We start from the raw sequence: 18,480 nt of genomic DNA, 5'->3' as shown, positions 1-18,480 counted from the left end.
TTTATAGAACAGGAAAGAGACTCTGAAATTAAGCCACTTTCCCCAAAACAAACTAAAGTAAGTATCGAAGCCAAGGTGTGAACACTGGTCTTTTTGATTGAGGACTACTAAGCTTCCTGCCTCATAGGCAGTATTTACACATCTAATCTAGCAGGAGTTTTTTAAAACATTTCCATGAGTAGGCCTCATCATATTCATATGAAGGGATTCAATTACAGGTAACTTTCAAATTAATACAATTATGATGATTAGTTTTATGTATCAACTTGGCTAGGCTATAGTAACACAGTTATTTCATTAAACACTAATAAAACATTATCTGTGAAGATACTTGATAGATGCAGTTAACATGTGAAACCAGTTTGACTTTAAGTAAATGAGATTCATCTCTACAATGTATAGAATCAATTAAAAGGCCATAAAAGAAAACCTAAGGTTTCCTATAGTAAGAGGAAATGATACCTCAAGATTATAGCACTAATCCTTGCATAAGATTGCAGACTCCCCTACAGATTTCAGACTTGGTGGCCCACACAAATTTGTAGCTAAATCCTTAACATAAAACTCTTATGTGTAGCCCTAGCCGGTTTGGCTCAGTGGATAAATCACTGGCCTGCAGACTGAAGGGTCCCAGATTTGATTCCCTTCAAGGGCACATGCTCTGCTTGCCAGCTTGATCCCCAATAGAGGGTGTGCAGGAAGCAGACAATGGATTCCCTTATGTTGATGTTTCAATCATCATTGATGTTTCTATCTCGCTCTCCCTCTCCCTTCTCTGAAAGCAATAAAAATAAATTTAAAAAACCCCTCTTAATGTATATAACATTCTGATTCTGTTTTTCTGGAGAAAATTGACTGTTACAAATATTGCCTAAATGTCTGAAATAATAGGTAGGGCAAAGCACATAACAGGTGATAAACATTTGTTAAGTAGAGATGAACAAATATGTGGCTTACTTACAGAAAAGGGAAGGGAGGACTACTATAAAATCCTTAAAGAAAACATTGTCAGGAAAAGCTGTTTAAATAAAGTTTAGATTGGTATTAAAAGAGGATCTTGTTTAATTTTTATAGTGTTATCAAATTCATTGAAAGCAAATGGAATTAGCATTAATAATTTTATTTGATTTTGATCTTATATTCAATATCGGCATCGTTTAAGTGTTCTTTGGCATGAAGTATAATTTTTCATACAATTACTTCAATAGAGTCCTAATACAGTGTTGTTAAAACCACATGGGTGCACTCAAGAACACTGAAAATGGAGTTAGCAAAGGGAGTTGATTTAGAAGAGGATCTCTACGTGACCTTGGAAAAATCATTTAAAAGGTGAGTCAACACTTAATAGTGTTGTGTGAAATAACAAGATAGGCCTAGCCGGTTTGGCTCATTGGATAGAGCATCGTCCTTCAGACTGAAGGGTCCTGGGTTCGATTCCGGCCAGGGGCACGTGCCTGGGGTTGCGGGCTTGATCCCCACTAGGGGGCGTGCAGGAGGCAGCCGATCAATGATTCTCTCATCATTGATGTTTCTATCTCTCTCTCCCTTCCTCTCTAAAATCAATAAAAATATAAAAAAAAAGAAATAACGAGATAATTCATATGAAAATAACTTGTACACTATAGATCACTACACAAATATTATTTTGCCATTAAATATTTTATAGTGACAATAATAGCATGACATCTAATTCTATGGCAAATGTGTTGAGAAATATTATCTTTCAAAACACCAGAGATCAAAAACCAGAAAAGAAGTCAGGCAATCACTGGGAATCCCAAAGTCTAGATCACGGTCCTGGTTCTTGAACAGTTCATGAAACCTATGTTGTGTGTCTCCTGTTCTTCCTACAATTATGACCACCCTACACCTATTCAAAAGTATGGTTGGAGTACTTTAAGCAATAATTGAAAAAATTAGTATTTCACAGTTACAATGGTATTTAAGCACCTACTGGGAGCATTATTGTGGGAACCACTTCCGTTTCTAAACAGTAAGTGTAACATGCAAACTACTATAAATATATTTTTAAGCACAAGGAGTATATTAGGACATAAAGGGAATGACTTCTTAAAATAAAACCAAAAACTAAAAATTGCTATAACAAAGGGAAGCTAATCTTCCCTATATACTTGCTTTCTTCTTTTAAAGTAGTTCTTCTGAGTTATTTTTATTTATTATAAAGCAACCAAAAAGTTCAATATTTTCAATTCACTCTAAATTAGATCATCTTAAATCATTCTTCTGGATTTAAGGAGGAAACAATATTAAGTTAGGCAAAATGTCAATTTTTCTAATCATTCTTTCAACCTCACCTAAAATTAAACTCCTACCCTCAATTTTCTATTGCCAACTCTAGAAGTATGTTGCAATAAAAATGACTCCAATTAAGTTGATAATCACTTAAAGCCTGAAAATCTTTTAATTATGCCAAGTTGTATATTCCAGAAGATGTTAAATCTTATTTTCAGTCAATATCATTTCTATGTTTACAGTGTAAAGGACCAAGCCTATTTATTTGATACAGTGTTAAGAAAAGATAACACAAGATAGATAAGATATAATCTTTGAATACCTGATCCTGAAAAGATATACAAATAAACAAAGAAGTTTAGTTGCCTTGTCTGTTTTAAGTAAAACACAATACCCCAAATAACTTCCGATGACATGGTTAATCATTATGAAAAAGGCTTTAAATATAAAAACAATGACATACCAAACAGGTCAGGAGCAGGCTAATAAAAAATAATATTGAAAATTTAGCTCAGATCAAGAAAATTCTTACTCTTGCTAGGAGGGAGCAGAAAATTAGGCAGAAACAATCAGTACTGTCTGTTAATTAGTAAAGATATTTTACTGTCAGAACACAGTGCTAAGCTGTATTTTCTGACTTATTTTTTACAATAGTCTTAAAAATAAATCAACCTTGACTTTCAGGAGCTTATCTAATTTCAGACATGCAATCGTTGTTACTTCTTAAAATATTCTGTGTCATAAGAACTCTTCTAGCCGAAACCGGTTTGGCTCAGTGGATAGAGCATCGGTCTGCGGACTGAAAGGTCCCAGGTTCGATTCTGGTCAAGGGCATGTACATTGGTTGCGGGCACATCCCCGGTAGGGGGTGTGCAGGAGGCAGCTGGTCGATGTTTCTCTCTCACCGATGTTTCTAGCTCTCTATCCCTCTCCCTCTCTCTCTGTAAAAAAATCAATAAAATATTTTTTTATAAAAAAAGAACTTTTCTATATGTCACCACTTGCTTTAATGTACTTGAAGTTCATAATTAAACAGTAGAGTATTACCCACAAAACCTGAAATATAGCACATAGATTTTAAAATATTTTTTAAGTTCTAAAAAAGAATGCTGACTGCTCTAGTAAAAATACTTTTCATAAAAAGATACAGTACTTAAAGGTAGACTTATGATAACATAAAGCATAAATAAAATTTAATCTTTTCCAGGGTTTTTTCTAAGTCTCCTAATTTTAGTTAATTATTGAATTCTCAAGAATATCCCATATAGTACTATATACAACAAAAAGAGGGGAGAAGCAATTTGAATTGCCCTGACACCCAAACCAAAGACATTATAAGAAAACTTACACACAAATTTTATCAACTTATGTAGACTAAATGTTTGTTTTAAAATTTCAGATGAAACTTTACAAGCACTATCACCAATTTTAAATCCTTAAGGCAAGTGTACCAACGTTCATGCTGGTTCAGTTCTACAAGCAATTTATAACTTCAAGGGTAACTGTAAAAGATAAACCTTATTATGATCCTATATAATAAAGATGTAATATGCAAATGGTTGTTACTCCATGAGTGTATATATGAAGTGTAACGACCGACATGTAACGACCAGATCACGGATCAGCAGGAGCGCGGGGCAGCGAGCTACAAGCGGGCGGCGGAAAGCTATAGGAGGGGGAAGGGCAGCAAGCTATGAGGGGGTGGCAGGGGGCTGAGGGAGCTACAGGAGGGTGGGGCAGTGAGCAGAGAGCTACAGGAAGGTGGCAGCAAGCTATTGGCGAGCTACTGGTGCACGGATTCGTGCACAGGGCTACTAGTAATATAAAAGAAGCATCACTTGCCTACTCTGAGATATACAGTACCTGTCTGCTGTCAAAGTTATTATTAGTAGGATCGGTGTTATAACTTAATTATGTAGTATAATGTAAATAAAATACAAAATAATGCTCATTAGAGCCAGTCTACATCTATTACTTTGGTTGAACAAATTGTAGCTAAAGCAAATGAGCTGTATGTATAGGAACTATTGCCTTAATCCATCATTACAAATGTTAAAAGTTTGCTTAATTTTGTTAATAATATTTCTTTTTGTATTAATTCACATTATAAGACTACCTAAAATAAACACTGATTTTTTTTCTCTTCTGTCATCATATTTATTCAGGTATCAAAATATATGTAATTCAATAGATAATTACTAAACTCTTCCTGAATACGCATCATGCTAAGCTATTTATATAAAAATGTGGCTACACGATGACTTCAGGCAAGTCACTTTACCCTTTAGACCTAAATTTTCTCAGTGATAAAGCAAGGAAAATTTTTTTTAAATCTCTTCAAGATCAAATATTCTGTAAATCTAAATTATAGTCATAATTGACTATAAATTTTAAAAGATCTTTGAATTTTTAATAAAGTTACATAGACTTGAAATAACTCTATTACAATAAACAACATAACGTGAAGTGAGCTGAAATTTAAATCCTAAGAGTAAGTAATCATCTTAAAGACTGATAGTTGTTTGAAATATTGATTTTTCCTACAATTTCTGAAAAAAAGTTAATTTTTAATAATAATTTATGAAAGTATAAATTATCTTGGTTATTGTTAGCCATGGGGGAGGAAGGGGAAAATTCATGTGAGAAAGGAATTTTATCCATGTTCTAGGATAAATGCAAAAAGCGGTCATCTATTTCCCTTCTCCAAATAAAATGTTACTGTCACAGTAAGAGAACTATTAAGGGAAATGAGAAGCTAGAGGTTTCTCTTTATGACAAGTAATCTTAAAATCATCAGTAATAAACAGCATCAGTCAACTTTTGAATAACTATTGATCCAAAAAATTAAAGCAGTCAATAAAGTATAATCAACATTTAAGAGCAGATCAATTGCATGAACTCAAAATACAGAGCACTGAAGTGGACTCTAGCAGGAACCTTGAAAAGAAAAATTATAAATCAATAGCATTGCAAATATATATAAAATCTGTCTCAAAGAACTCTGTAGTAATGGCTTTATAACTAAGTGCTGTTGCAATGAAAACAGCTGCTTGTGATCAATTGGGGAATCTTTCATTTTATTGAAATTTCCATTAAAATGTTATTTAAACAAAGCATAAAATACTCTTATATGGCATCCTTGTGAGTTGTGATATTCTATAAAATGTGAGTTTTAATGTACTGGCTAGCTAATCGACACAGGGAACCATCAAATGAAAATGATTCACCCATGGAAGTTTTCTTCTATACACGTTCACCAGTTGTATACTTCAACAGATGGAATCAGGTTGCTCTATGGTTGAGACATTAATAAATTGATCCAGATTTGTTTTTCAAAATAAGAGATCAAGAAATAGATATAAGGAGTTTGTAAACAATATAAAAGAATTCAAAGTAGAGCTTTAGGAAAAATCCTTGGAGTTATTCCATGGTCTCTTTTTCTACAAATAATATTTGATACTGACTTTAGACATAATCCTATTTTTCTCTATGATGACATTCTGTAGGCTTTGTTTCTTTCTTTGGAAATTAAAAAAATGAAGAGACACAGGATATAATGCCATTAAATTAAACACACAAAAACCTTATTTGGTAGTTCAAGTTATTAGTGACTTTGCAACAAAGTTTATATCCCCATTATTTCAAAACAGTATGTTAAAGAAAGAAATGAAATTTGGAATTAATGAATCGACACAAAAGTATTTACATTTTTTGTGGGCTGCTGAGAGAAATGAAAATTCAACAATATATTTACTGGTACAGTATTTCAGACAGTTTATAATATCACCTGTATGCTATATTTTATTATAAGCTAAAATGTGCTCTAGGAAATAAAACAACACTAAAATAAGCTATGTACCTAAATTACACATCGAGAAAAATATGGTAAATGATATTTCATAAATTTAAGCATTAAAAATAAACTAAGATGAATGAGTTACTAAGAAACAAGTTTACATATTTTATACTATCATTTATGTGAACAGTTTCCAATCAGCAAACACTATTATTTTAAACCAAAAGAAGTTAGTGATGACATTTCCCAATATAAAAAGAGAAAGTAACAGAGAATAGATATCAATAATTATATCATTTATATTCATGAAAATTACAATAATAACCATACTTCAAAGGTATTCTAAAAGATATGGCTCAGCCAAAAGAGTATATGAGCAGCAGCAAGACTCTGAAACTAGGCAGCTGAACACAAATTCAGGCGAGTCCTAATATCAGCTGTCACTGCTTATTATGTATCACTTTTTAAAAACACTTCAGCCAAAACCGGTTTGGCTCAGTGGATAGAGCATCGGCCTGCGGACTCAAGGGTCCCAGGTTCGATTCCGGTCAAGGGCATGTACCTTGGTTGCGGGCACATCCCCAGTAGGTGGTGTGCAAGAGGCAGCTGATCGATGTTTCCAACTCTCTATCCCTCTCTCTTCCTCTCTGTAAAAAATCAATAAAATATATTTAAAAAAAAAAACTTAACAAAAATCACTTCATACCTTTCTGTTTCTTTTGTACTTCTATTCAATAATTGCTTATTGTTATAAATATCATGAACTAAGAAGTTAACATTTAGGCATGAGTCAGATATTTTTACAAGAGTTGTTTGATATTATTACATCACTAGAGGCCTGGTGCATAAAATTAGTGCATGGGAGGGGGAGGGGATCTCCTAAGCCCAGCCTGCACCCTCTCCAACCCAGGACCTCTAGGGGGACGTCTAACTGCCAGTTTAGGCCCGATCCCAGGTCGCCTCTTACTGTCCCCCCTGCCGGCCTGGTTGCCCCCAACTGCCCCCACTGCTGGCCTGGTCAACCCCAAGTGCCCCTGTCCCCCCCCCCGCCAGCCTCGTCACCCCACGCAGCCTGCTTGTTCAGTCATTTGGTCGTCCCTCACTAACATCCCTGCTGGCCTGGTCATAGGCAGCCATCTTGTGAGGGTGTGACGGTCAATTTGCATATTACCTCTTTATTATATAGGATTAACTTTTAATTCACAGTAAATGAATTCCAATAAATGAATAATATCTGAGTTGATATTTTTCATCCTTAAATAAAATATCAAATTTAATTAATACATTTTATGATTTTAAAAAAATCACAATAAATTAAATACCATATATCCCTTGGTTTAAGACTTTGTCAGAATATTAAAATATCTTTCCAATGATATCTTTGAATTTATGTTCAAAAAACTTATGTGATTCATATATTGCCTGATGAACCATGTGCCAGAAATAAGCTGAGTCAACCATAATATGTCCCAAAATGTCTTTCCATTTAAAAAGTTAACTGGATAAAATTTTGTGATATGGTATTCATTATTATTTTCAAATGCCATGAGTACTAGTGTAACAAAAAAAGATACTTAATTGGTAAAGTGGTTTATTTCCAAAAAATATGCAATTAAAGATTAACCAGTATGAGTATGTCTTCAGATTCTAACACCTTAATCTATTCAAGGAATCTCCTTGCTTTTGATATATATCCTCTTCCTAAAAATAAATTTTAAATGTTATATGACTGTAATGATGGGTAAAATTAAGACACTAAAGGCAACTTTTAAAGATAAATGCATACACTGAATTTATTAAAAATTATACATAGAATTATTATCCAACTAAGTATTACCAACCTTGAAGGATTTAAAATTTTTCCACGCTGTAAACTATGATATCTTCACCTACTGTATAGGTACTATGTATTATGGTATTTAATGAAAAACTAGGCAATTATGGTTATTTATAATTAAGTATAGTAGGCTTTGTCAAACATGTTTTCATATCAAGGGGACAACCAGTAAAACAATTTTTATTACACATATAAAATCCAAATTCATAAAATTACCCTTCCGATAAATCAATCAGTAGTAACACTGAAAAGATTATTAAGATGTATACAAAGAAAAGAAACCTTAAGCATATACTAGTAAACATTAAAAAATCAATTATTCTTTTTGTTGACTGTAAAGTATTTCACAATTATTGACAAAAGTACAGAATTTTGTGATACAGTTACCTATATTTGCTGTCCCTATAACAATCTCTCTTCAACCCACTCCAAACAGGTTTTTAATCCCAACCACTTCCCCACAGCATCTCCTCACAAAATCACCAATGATCCTCTATCTCTGCAAAACTCAGTTCTTACCTGACCACAACATGTCATATGGTAGATGATTCCTTCCTCGAGCTACTGTCTTCCCTGCTCATGACTTTAAATACTTTCTTTTCATTCTCTAGATCCAAAAACCAAATGCCATATTTGTCATTTCTACCATGCATCTAAAATTTAACATGGCTAAAACAAAACTCTTGACTCTACTATATATTTAAAAAATATACGTGCATACATAAATATATCACATATGTTGTATATAAATGTGTATATATTACACATAAATGTGCATATATTTAAATGTTTCTTTGATTATATATTAATTATGTCTTCCCCAGTTAGGCATAAACTCATGAAAATTTGGATGGGTTCTCTTAACTGTTATATCCTAAGGGCTGTGAACTCAACCTGAAACATAATTAGAACTCTATAAATATTTATTAAGTGAATGAATAAATAATATACAAAACCAGAATGATTCTTCACTTTGCTTTTTCCTTAGGCTTTAAAATAATATATAAAATTGTTTTCAACCAAAAACCATTAGAGGGTAATAATAGATAAATTATTTTATTTCTAAGTGCATTACTGAACAATGGATTTCTTTTAACAGTAGAGTCAAGTTGATCCTGAACTATCAAAAATAGAAAGATGATGATGATGATGATATCTACTAACTGGTCAATGGCTATTATGTGCTACTCACATTTCAAAATGCTTTGTATGTATGTAATCCTAATAATAATTATAAAATATAGGTATTATCATTCTTGCAAATGCAAATAATGATAGGTAGAAACTAAGGCTCAAGATTAAGTAACTTGCCCAGACTTTTGAAAATGGGGTTTGGATTTGAGACCAAATCAGTCTGACTCAAAACTCAATGCTCTTAAAAGAATCTGTACTCCAGCTGCTTTAAAAATAAATAAAAAATTCTAGTGTTTACCTATTTTAAATTGAATTCAATTTAATCAAAAGAACTATCAGTCAATGGCTACAATGTCTAACACACTGAAGGACAGTAAACAAATATAAACTCTGGTCCTATTATATATAGTTTAAGAAACCACTGTAGATAAATTTCAAACTGGAAATTATTTTAAGAATATAAAAAAGCAGTTATTTTATGCTTTTGAAGATGTAATATTCCCTCTTATTATAACACCTAATTTAACATTAAACACATTAAGTAAAACGTGGATAGTAGGACTATCATTAAAAACAAACTTGCAATATCCTTTATCCAGGGACTCTCTCTAAAGTTTTTCTCTGAGTCACATTAAGTAAATGATGGTTTTCACAGGTTACGCATACTCCTGGTTGCCTACTCTATAGGAAGGATAGAACAGACTGTTAGTTTAATTCCTAACTAGTTCCTATTATTAACCCTTGCACCCTTTATAAGAAATTATTTGCAAATTAAGTGACACATTACCATAACATTAACTTGAATCAGCTATCATTCTAAAAACTTAAAAGTAAAATATTGCAAAAGTTTGCTAGTAATGATGAGAAAATGCTAATTGAGAATTATAAGCTAACCACTGGACTAAGTATTTAAATGTATTATCTTTAAATATTATTAGTAACAAATTACTTAAAATTGATTATGACTCATCGGTGTCTCTCTACACATATGTTTGAGACCATATTTTTATATAACTTATTAGTGACTCATACCTCCGGGCATGAATATTTCTGTGTTATTTATTTTGTCTTTTGGCCATTTTCTAGTTCCACAAGACAAACAGGAAAGAAGGGAAAATAAACTTATATCAATCAATGTTGTTACCTCCAGTAGCTATTGTCAGAGTTGTGAGGAAGGGAACTAAACCTAGTGAAAAATACGAAAGATTTAGTGTAAATTTCATTTATTTTGCTTTTACTTGCTTTAGCAACAATAATTAAGGAAAACTGGTAAGAAACACTCAATAGCAATTTATCAGAATTCACTTTTCTTCCTCCTCAAGTCCTACAGAGCACCAATAAAAGGACTAAGAAATTTAAATAAAGTACAGTACTAAGGAACTGGGGAAAGTACTATTCAAATTGTTATTTTCATGTGTATCCTACCTAATAAAACAGTAATATGCAAATTGACTGCACCTTCGCTATGCCCAAGCCACGCCCACCAGCCAATCAGGGCGAGTATGCAAATTACCCAACAAAGATGGCAGGTTAATTTGCATATGCTGAGGGAGGGAGGAGTGAAGACTGAAGACAACTTAGAAGGATGAGGTAGGAAAAGCGGAAAGCAAGGTGGCTGCCAGAGGGAAAGCCCGGGCAGAGCGGAGTGGGGTGGAGCAGGGTGGGCAACAGCGGCGCGGGGTGCAGGCGTGGTGGCTGCAATGGCGGCGGCAGCAGCAGCAGCGCACACGGCCGCAGCGGCCGCTTGCAGGATTCTTCCTGCAAATGGGCTACTAGTTGTTTATAATAATCACCTTGTTCCTACCTTGCTTTTAAAAAAAAAAAAAAAAGTATTGAATTTATTGGGATAACATTGGTTGATAAAATTATATAAAATTATATAGGTTTCAGTGTACAATCCTATAATACTTCATCTGTATATTGTTTTGTGTGTTCATCACTCAAAGTCAAGTCTCCTTCCATCTTCATTTATCGCCCCTTTACCCTCTTCTACTTACAACCAACCCCCTTCCCTCTGGTAATCACCATACTGGTGTCTGAGACTATGAGTTTGTTGGGTTTTTTTCTGCTCAATCCCTTCACCTTTTTCACTCAGCCCCGCAATGCCCCTCCCCTCTGAAAGCTGTCAGTAGAATATCTATCTGTGAGTCTGCTTCTATTTTATCTGTTTACTTTGTTCATTAGATTCCACATATAAGTGAAATCATATGGTATTTGTCTTTCTCTGACTGGCTTATTTCACTTAGCATAATACTCTCCAGGTTCATCCATGCTGTCACAAAAGGTTAGATTTCCTTCTTTTCTTACTTTGTTTTTTGTCAGCCATAGAAAACTTAAAAGAAAAGAAAATGCACACTGATTCTCTAGTAGGAAGGAGATACACAAAGAGAGGACTACCATAACTCATGTTAATATGCATTTAATAAACACTAGCATCCTTGAATGACAGAGGTCCCAGGCCCTTCTTGGTCATTAAAAAGCAACCCTCACTGACTGGCCCAAACTAGTAAAAACTAAACAGAAAGCAGAAAACTAATCACAGTTTCAGATTAATTTTTATTAAATAGAATATTTTTAGAGCACTTTTAGGTTTACAACAAAATTGGCCAGATTACTTTTAAGTCAGTTTTGCTGAATTCAGGATCATGGAAAGATTAATGTAACAACAGTGATATCAGAAAAGAAACAAGATTTTTTTAAAAAAAGTTTGAGATACAATTCTCAATACGCATCAATTTGAAATAAAAAATGTGGAGGAGTCAAAGATTCATTTGCTCATTTATTTATAGAGCAATGAAAACATAAATTGTACTCTTATAGATTATAATCTATCATAGGATTACCATATAGTCATAGCATACTATACTGCAATTTAAAAAAAAATGAACTACTAATCCTGTTGAAGATGTATAGCACTATCACTAACATGATGAATGCAAAAAAACAGCCATACTATACTGTCTACACTAATAAAAGAGAAACATGCAAATTAACCATCACTCTGCTACGCACACCAGGCAATCAGGAGGGAATATGCAAATTAGAAGGCCAAAGATGGCGGCCACCCAGATGCTCCAGGTGTGAGTGGCCAGGCGGGGCAGAACGCCTGCTATGAGAGGGAGGGTGGGGGGGGCGAAGGGATCTACAGGAGCGGCACTCAGGCCGCAGCGAAGATGAAGACTGCAGACTCCGGAGTCTGCAGCGAAGATGGAAGACTCCAGCCAGAGTCTGCAATGAAGACGAAGGCGACAGACTCTGGCCAGAGTCTGCAGCAAAGGTGGCAGACTCCAGGCGGAGCGAAGGCCTGGGTCCTGGGTGCCAGAGGAAAACTGGTGCTGGAAGCCAAGGGAAGGAAGGCCTATTGCATGAATCTCTTCATGCAACGGGCCTCTAGTATTCTATATAGTATAATTTAAATGAAATTCAAAGTGCAGAAAAAGGAGGTGATAAAGTGAAAATGTTGGTTACCTTTGAGGTACAAGTCTAGGGTGCAGAAATGTTCTATATATTCATCTAGGTAGTGATTATAAGTATACAGTATATTTATTTATTAAAATTCATGGAACTTACACATAAAATGTCTGTATTTTCATGCATATATGCCAAAATTCACTTAATAAAAATATTATAGGAAAAAATTTATCAACACAAATTAACAAGGGAAAAATAGTAATATATATGTAAGCCATCCAATTAGAAAAAAAAAAGATTACAGATTTCTACTACATCTATCAGTGATTATATATAAAGGAACTAAATACTCCAGTTAAAATATTTCTAGATTGGATTTTAAATGCATATGTACAAAAGAGTTTTCTTTTATCCTATACTGTATAAGAATAAATTATAGTTAGCTTATAAAATTAGCATTAAAAAATGAAACTTTTCAAGAACAAGAAGAAAATTTAAGTGACTATCAGTATAGACCTAGAATGGGGAAGGTCTATCCTAGCACTAAAAAAAAAAAAAAAAAAAGGAACAAAACACTTGTCAAATGAATAAAAAATAGATTGTTTCATAAAAAATTAAAATTTCTGAGACACATACAGAACAAACCTATAAAAATAATATACATATACATTTTTTGTTCCTCCGTTTCTTTTTTTTAAATTTCTTTATTGATTAAGGTATCACATATTTGTCCTCACCCCCCATTCCCAGCCCACACCCCTCCCCACACATGCCCCCACCCCCCTGTTGTCCTTAACCGCTGGTTAGGCTCATATGCTTGCACACAAGTCCTTTGGTTGATCTCTCCCCTTTACCCTCACCCTCCCCTACCCTCCCTCTGAGGCACGAGAGTCTGATTAAATGGGATAAATATTTGCAATGAATAACTTGAAAGTATTAATGTCAATAATACTGTGTTTTGTCTAAACCAATAAAAAATAATACCCAAATTGTTTTTAAATGGGCACATTTTAAATATGGTATATAGATAAAGATTAAATGTTAAACTTTACATATGAGAATATAATTAAATAGAAATAAATTTCTTTTGACAAAAAACGAAACACTAATATTTGGTTTTGTAGGAAAGAGGCACCAATAATTGTGCTGATAGAATTTCAATGGGTAGATATTTTCTGGAGGGTATTTGGTAATATGTAACAACACTACCTAACCTTTGGTCTATGTCAAGCAATTAACACCAATAATAGCAAAACTGGAAACAAAGGGAATTTCTAACAGCAAGGAATTATTTAAATATTTGTGGTATATTTTTATAGCAGAATAGTATGCAGTAAACACACTGTATATTTATTTATATTTGCTAGTATTAAAAATGTTAATGATAAATTGGCATGTAAAAATGCTGGGTTAAGAGTGGTGAACATGTACATGTACATGGGTTTTCACAATGGCATAATTCTGAATAAGTAACCACACTGCTAGTATAGGTTTTTCATGTTTAGGCAGGCAAATGATATAGAAGCAAATCAGGCAGTCAAGCATCAAATCACTTCCACCTTTATGGAAAGTGAAAAGAAAATAACTTGGTTAAATAATTCTTCTCCAAAAATCAAAAAACTGAAGTCCCAAATCAGTGTGATAATATAGTAAAAGTTATAGTCTTAAATTGTAGTAATGTCTTAAATTTTGTCCACATGCGTAAAATAAACTCACGAATTATTCAACTTTTTTTAAAAAAATTCATCTATCCATCTATGCTATGCATTCAGCCATCGAAGCAATTGAAGCTAAAACCTCTTTTCGGGCACCTTGCCTGTGTGGCTCGGTGGTTGAGCTATGAACCAGGAGATCATGGTTCAAATCCTGGTCAGGGCACATACCCAGGTTGTGGGCTCGATACCCAGTAGGGGGGTGCAGAAGGCAGACTATTAATAATTCTCTCTCTCATCACTGATGTTTCTGCTTCTCTCTTTCCCTCTCTCTCCCTTTCTCTTTGAAATCAATAAAAATATATCTAAAAAAAAAATTTTCTTTTCGGTCTTTCATATTAAATGTTCCTTCTCAGGACATAAAGGAATTCTAAGAGATCTAAATTCCAATACACTCCATCACTTTTTCTCACATCAGACAAGAAAACCAATACCAAGAAAAATCATGAAAATAAAGTAAACGAAGAAAGCATTCAAAACTTCAAGTGTTTTCCTAATTTATTTCAACAAGTGAGTAATTTTGCAGTTCTCAGGGTTCTGTGTTCTGATTTTCACTTTTTCTTGCCTAATCCATACTAGCCAAATGTTGTGCCTACATGGCCATATTTCATATTAAATACAATTTTCTGAATGTATAGAAAACATTTTAGTTCAAGTCTTCACACAACCTAAAATACTTGTCTCAAATAAAACATCTGCTTTGCCAGCAAATGTTTCAAATTTGAAATTTGTTTCAATCATCTTTGTAGAAATCAGCATTTTTCTTGATTTGAGGCCAAGAACTTAAAAAAAATTAACTGAACTATACATTTTCAATGGAGAGCCCTTATTAACCAATAGAAATCTGCACAATAAAATGTTAGGTGTTAATTCTTTGCACATAATACATTTCATTTTACTACTTCAGCAAAAGTTTATGTAAATTATTTTCAAATTTTTATACGTATTTTTATAAACATTATAAAAATGTTTCATTTCATAAGACTAAATATCTTAAATTAACAATGCAGAAGTTTAATAAATAACAATCTGGATCAGCTTTACTTATAGAGAACTTTTTTCCTACTATATCCAGCTAAGAATTATATTTGTGAAAAAAAGAAATTTATCAAACTCATGCCTTCTCAATTTGAAAAACATTATTTTAAAAATTAGGCTTTTGATGCCTTTAATGCAGCTATTCTACTTTAACATTTATTGAGTGGATATTCTGTGCCATACAATTTTCTGAGTTGGTGTTTTATATGAATGCTTTGGGGGGGTTTTTTGTGTGTGTTTTTTTCCAATATACTTTATTGATTTTTTACAGAGAGGAGGGGAGAGGGATAGAGTTAGAAACATCATTGATGAGAGAGAAACATCAATCAGTTGCCCATGACCAGAATCGAACCAGGGACCCCTCAGTCTGCAGGCCAATACTCTATCCACTGAGCCAAACCGGTTAAGGCTGCTTTGGTTTGTTTTTAACAAAAACCCTAAACAGCAGTATCATAACCTCATTTTACAAACAAGGTAACATTCTCACAGAAGTAAGGTCAATGGTTCAAGTTCACATAGGTAATAACTGGCAGCACTAGCCAGGTTTACTTGGCTACAAAGACTACACACTAATACTGTCTCCTAAGAATGGATAGCATGATGCAATAGTATACAGTCAATATAAATTGATAGTGTAGAATAATAGTAGATGATAATAATAGGAATCACTTCTTTAGAACTTATTAGGTATAAGGCAGTCGTCTAAATATTTTTCCAATATTAGCTGATTTAACCCTTACTATAGCCCTACTAGAATCCTGGTGCACGGATTCATGCACTGGTGGGGGGCATGGCCTGTGGGGATTGGCCCACAGTGGGAGCACCGCTCATCCTGTCAGTGGAGCAGTGCTCCCACTGTGGGAGTGCACTGACCACCAGGGGGAAGCTCCTGTGTTGAGCGTTTGCCCCCTGGTGGTCAGTGCACATCACAGTGACTGGTCGACCAGTCATTCTGGCTGTTCTGCCATTTGGTTGCTGGGCTTTTATACACACATACACACACACACACACTAGAGGCCCGGTGCACAAATTCATACACGGGTGTGGGGGGGGTCCCCTCAGTCCAGCCTGCACCTTCTCCAATCTGGGACCCCTGATGTCTGACTGCCGGTTTAGGCCCAATCCCCGGGATTGGGCCTAAACCGGCAGTCAGACATCCCCCTCACAATCCGGGACCGCTGGCTCCTAACTGCTCACTTGCCTGCCTGATCGCCCCTAACTGCCCCCACCTGCCCGCGATGGACATTACTTTGAATAAAGCACTTTTGATGTTTCTCTTGAAATTAACGTGTTTTCTTTGATTACAAAATCAGCCATTATTAACCGGTACACCTAGTAAACACAAATAGATATATGCAAATGGGATTAACAGTTATTATCCCAAATTACAGGGGTTATTTTTGGTTGCATTCAAACTTATCTGTATTTTTAAATTCTTCTATAATTAATACGTATTTCTTTTGAGGAAACACAAGTTAGTCATATATACCACTAGACTTAGAAAACACTGAAATGATGTTAACTAGTTTTTCAAAGTGAAAGAAAATCGTGTGGCAATCTTGGGGAGGGGACAACTATAAACTATGCACAACGTCTGTTTTACTCTCATTTAAATAGAAACATACCTTGTATTTTCAGATAAAGACATTCTTCCATATCAATATTAGAATTAAAGTGGTGGTTACCAAGTAATCACAGACAATGGGATTGAAGACAATGTTGCAGTATTTCTTGTTTTATGATCCCAGGAGAATGATCAATCAGGATAAAAACACCATCTAATGTGCCTTTTATTTTAAAACTAGAGGCCCGGTGCACGAAATTCGTGCACAGAGGGGGGTTGTCCCTCAGCCCAGCCTGTACCCTCTCCAATCTGGGACCCCTCGAGGGATGTCCAACTGGGATCGGGCCTATCCCGACTGGGATGGGACATCCCTCTCACAATCCAGGACTGCTGGCTCCCAACTGCTTGCCTGCCTGCCTTCCTGATTGCCCCTAACCGCTTCTGCCTGCCAGCCTGATCACCCCCTAACCACTCTGCTGCCAGCCTGTTTGCCCCCAACTTCCCTCCTCTGCCGGCCTGGTTACCCCTAACTGCCCTCTCCTGCAGGGTTGATCACCTCCAACTGCCCTCCCTTGCAAGCCTGGTCCTTCTCAACTGCCCTCCCTTGCAGGCCGGGTGCCTCCCAACTGCCCTCTCCTGCTGGCCATCTTGTGGTGGCCATCTTGTGTCCACTTGGGGGCAGCTATATTGTGTGTTGGAGTGATGATCAATCTGCATATTACTCTTTTATTAGATAGGATAGAGGCCTGGTACAGGGGTGGGGGCCAGCTGGTTTGGCCTGAAGGGCATCCCGGATCAGGTGGGGGTTCCCTTGGGGTGTGGGGTGGCCTGAGCGAGGGGCCTGTGGTGGTTTACAGGCGGGCCACGCCCCCTGGCAACTCAAGCGGAGGCCCTGGTATCTGGAATTTATTTTCCTTCTACAATTGAAACTTTGTAGCCTGGAGCAGAGCCAAGCCTGGGGCTCCTTCCGAGGCCCGCAGCCATTTGTGTTGGGGTTATAATTGAAACTTTGTTGCCTTAAGCGGGTGGGCCCGGCCAGGGTGTGCGGAAAGCTTTGCTTCCCCTGTTGCCAGTGGCAACCCTGGCCTGCTCTCTCAAGCTCCATTCTGCCGCCATTTGTTTGAATTTGTTTACCTTCTATATTTGAAACTTTGTAGCTTGAGTGGAGGCTTAGGCCTGGCAATGGCAGGCGGAAAGCTTGGCTTCCTCTGTTACCTAGGAAACCTTGCTCTCTGTGGCTGTAGCCATCTTGGTTTTGGTTAATTTGCATACTCGCTTTGATTGGATGGTGGGCGTGGCTTGTGGGTGTGCCGGAGGTATGGTCAATTTGCCTATTTGTCTATTATTAGATAGGATCATACTGTTTCACAGATAAAGTTTGTAAAATGTTTGTTTTAGTTTTAGACCAGTAAAGTAAGATATAATAGTAATAAATCAAGTACCAAAGTATCTGTTGGCCATTTATCTGTGGGACAAGTTATCTGTTCAGGTCCTCTGCCCATTTTTTATTGGATTGTCTTTTGTTGTTGAGTTGTATGAGTTCTTATATATTTTGGATATTAATCCCTTACAGGAGATGTCTGTAAATATCTTCTCTTGCTGTGCAAAAGCTTTTGTTTGATATAGTCCCATTCATTTTTTTTTGTTTTTACTTCCCTTGCTTTTGAGGTCAAATTTATAAAATTCACTGTCCATAATTTTAGTACCTGTTTTCTTCTATGAATTTTATTGTTTC

At 35.4% G+C, this 18,480-nt stretch overlaps 1 protein-coding gene across 1 annotated transcript in view; it reads right to left on the bottom strand.

Moving 5' to 3' along the window:
• The window catches only part of METTL15 (methyltransferase like 15), a 171,504-nt gene that overhangs the window by 108,496 nt on the left and 44,528 nt on the right, over window positions 1–18,480 (bottom strand). The window lies entirely within an intron of this gene.

Source organism: Eptesicus fuscus, chromosome 13, assembly GCF_027574615.1.
Source record: "Eptesicus fuscus isolate TK198812 chromosome 13, DD_ASM_mEF_20220401, whole genome shotgun sequence".
NCBI classification, from domain to species: Eukaryota; Metazoa; Chordata; class Mammalia; order Chiroptera; family Vespertilionidae; genus Eptesicus; species Eptesicus fuscus.
Note: the sequence above shows the minus strand (reverse complement) of the source record. Positions and strands in the feature narration are given on the sequence as shown.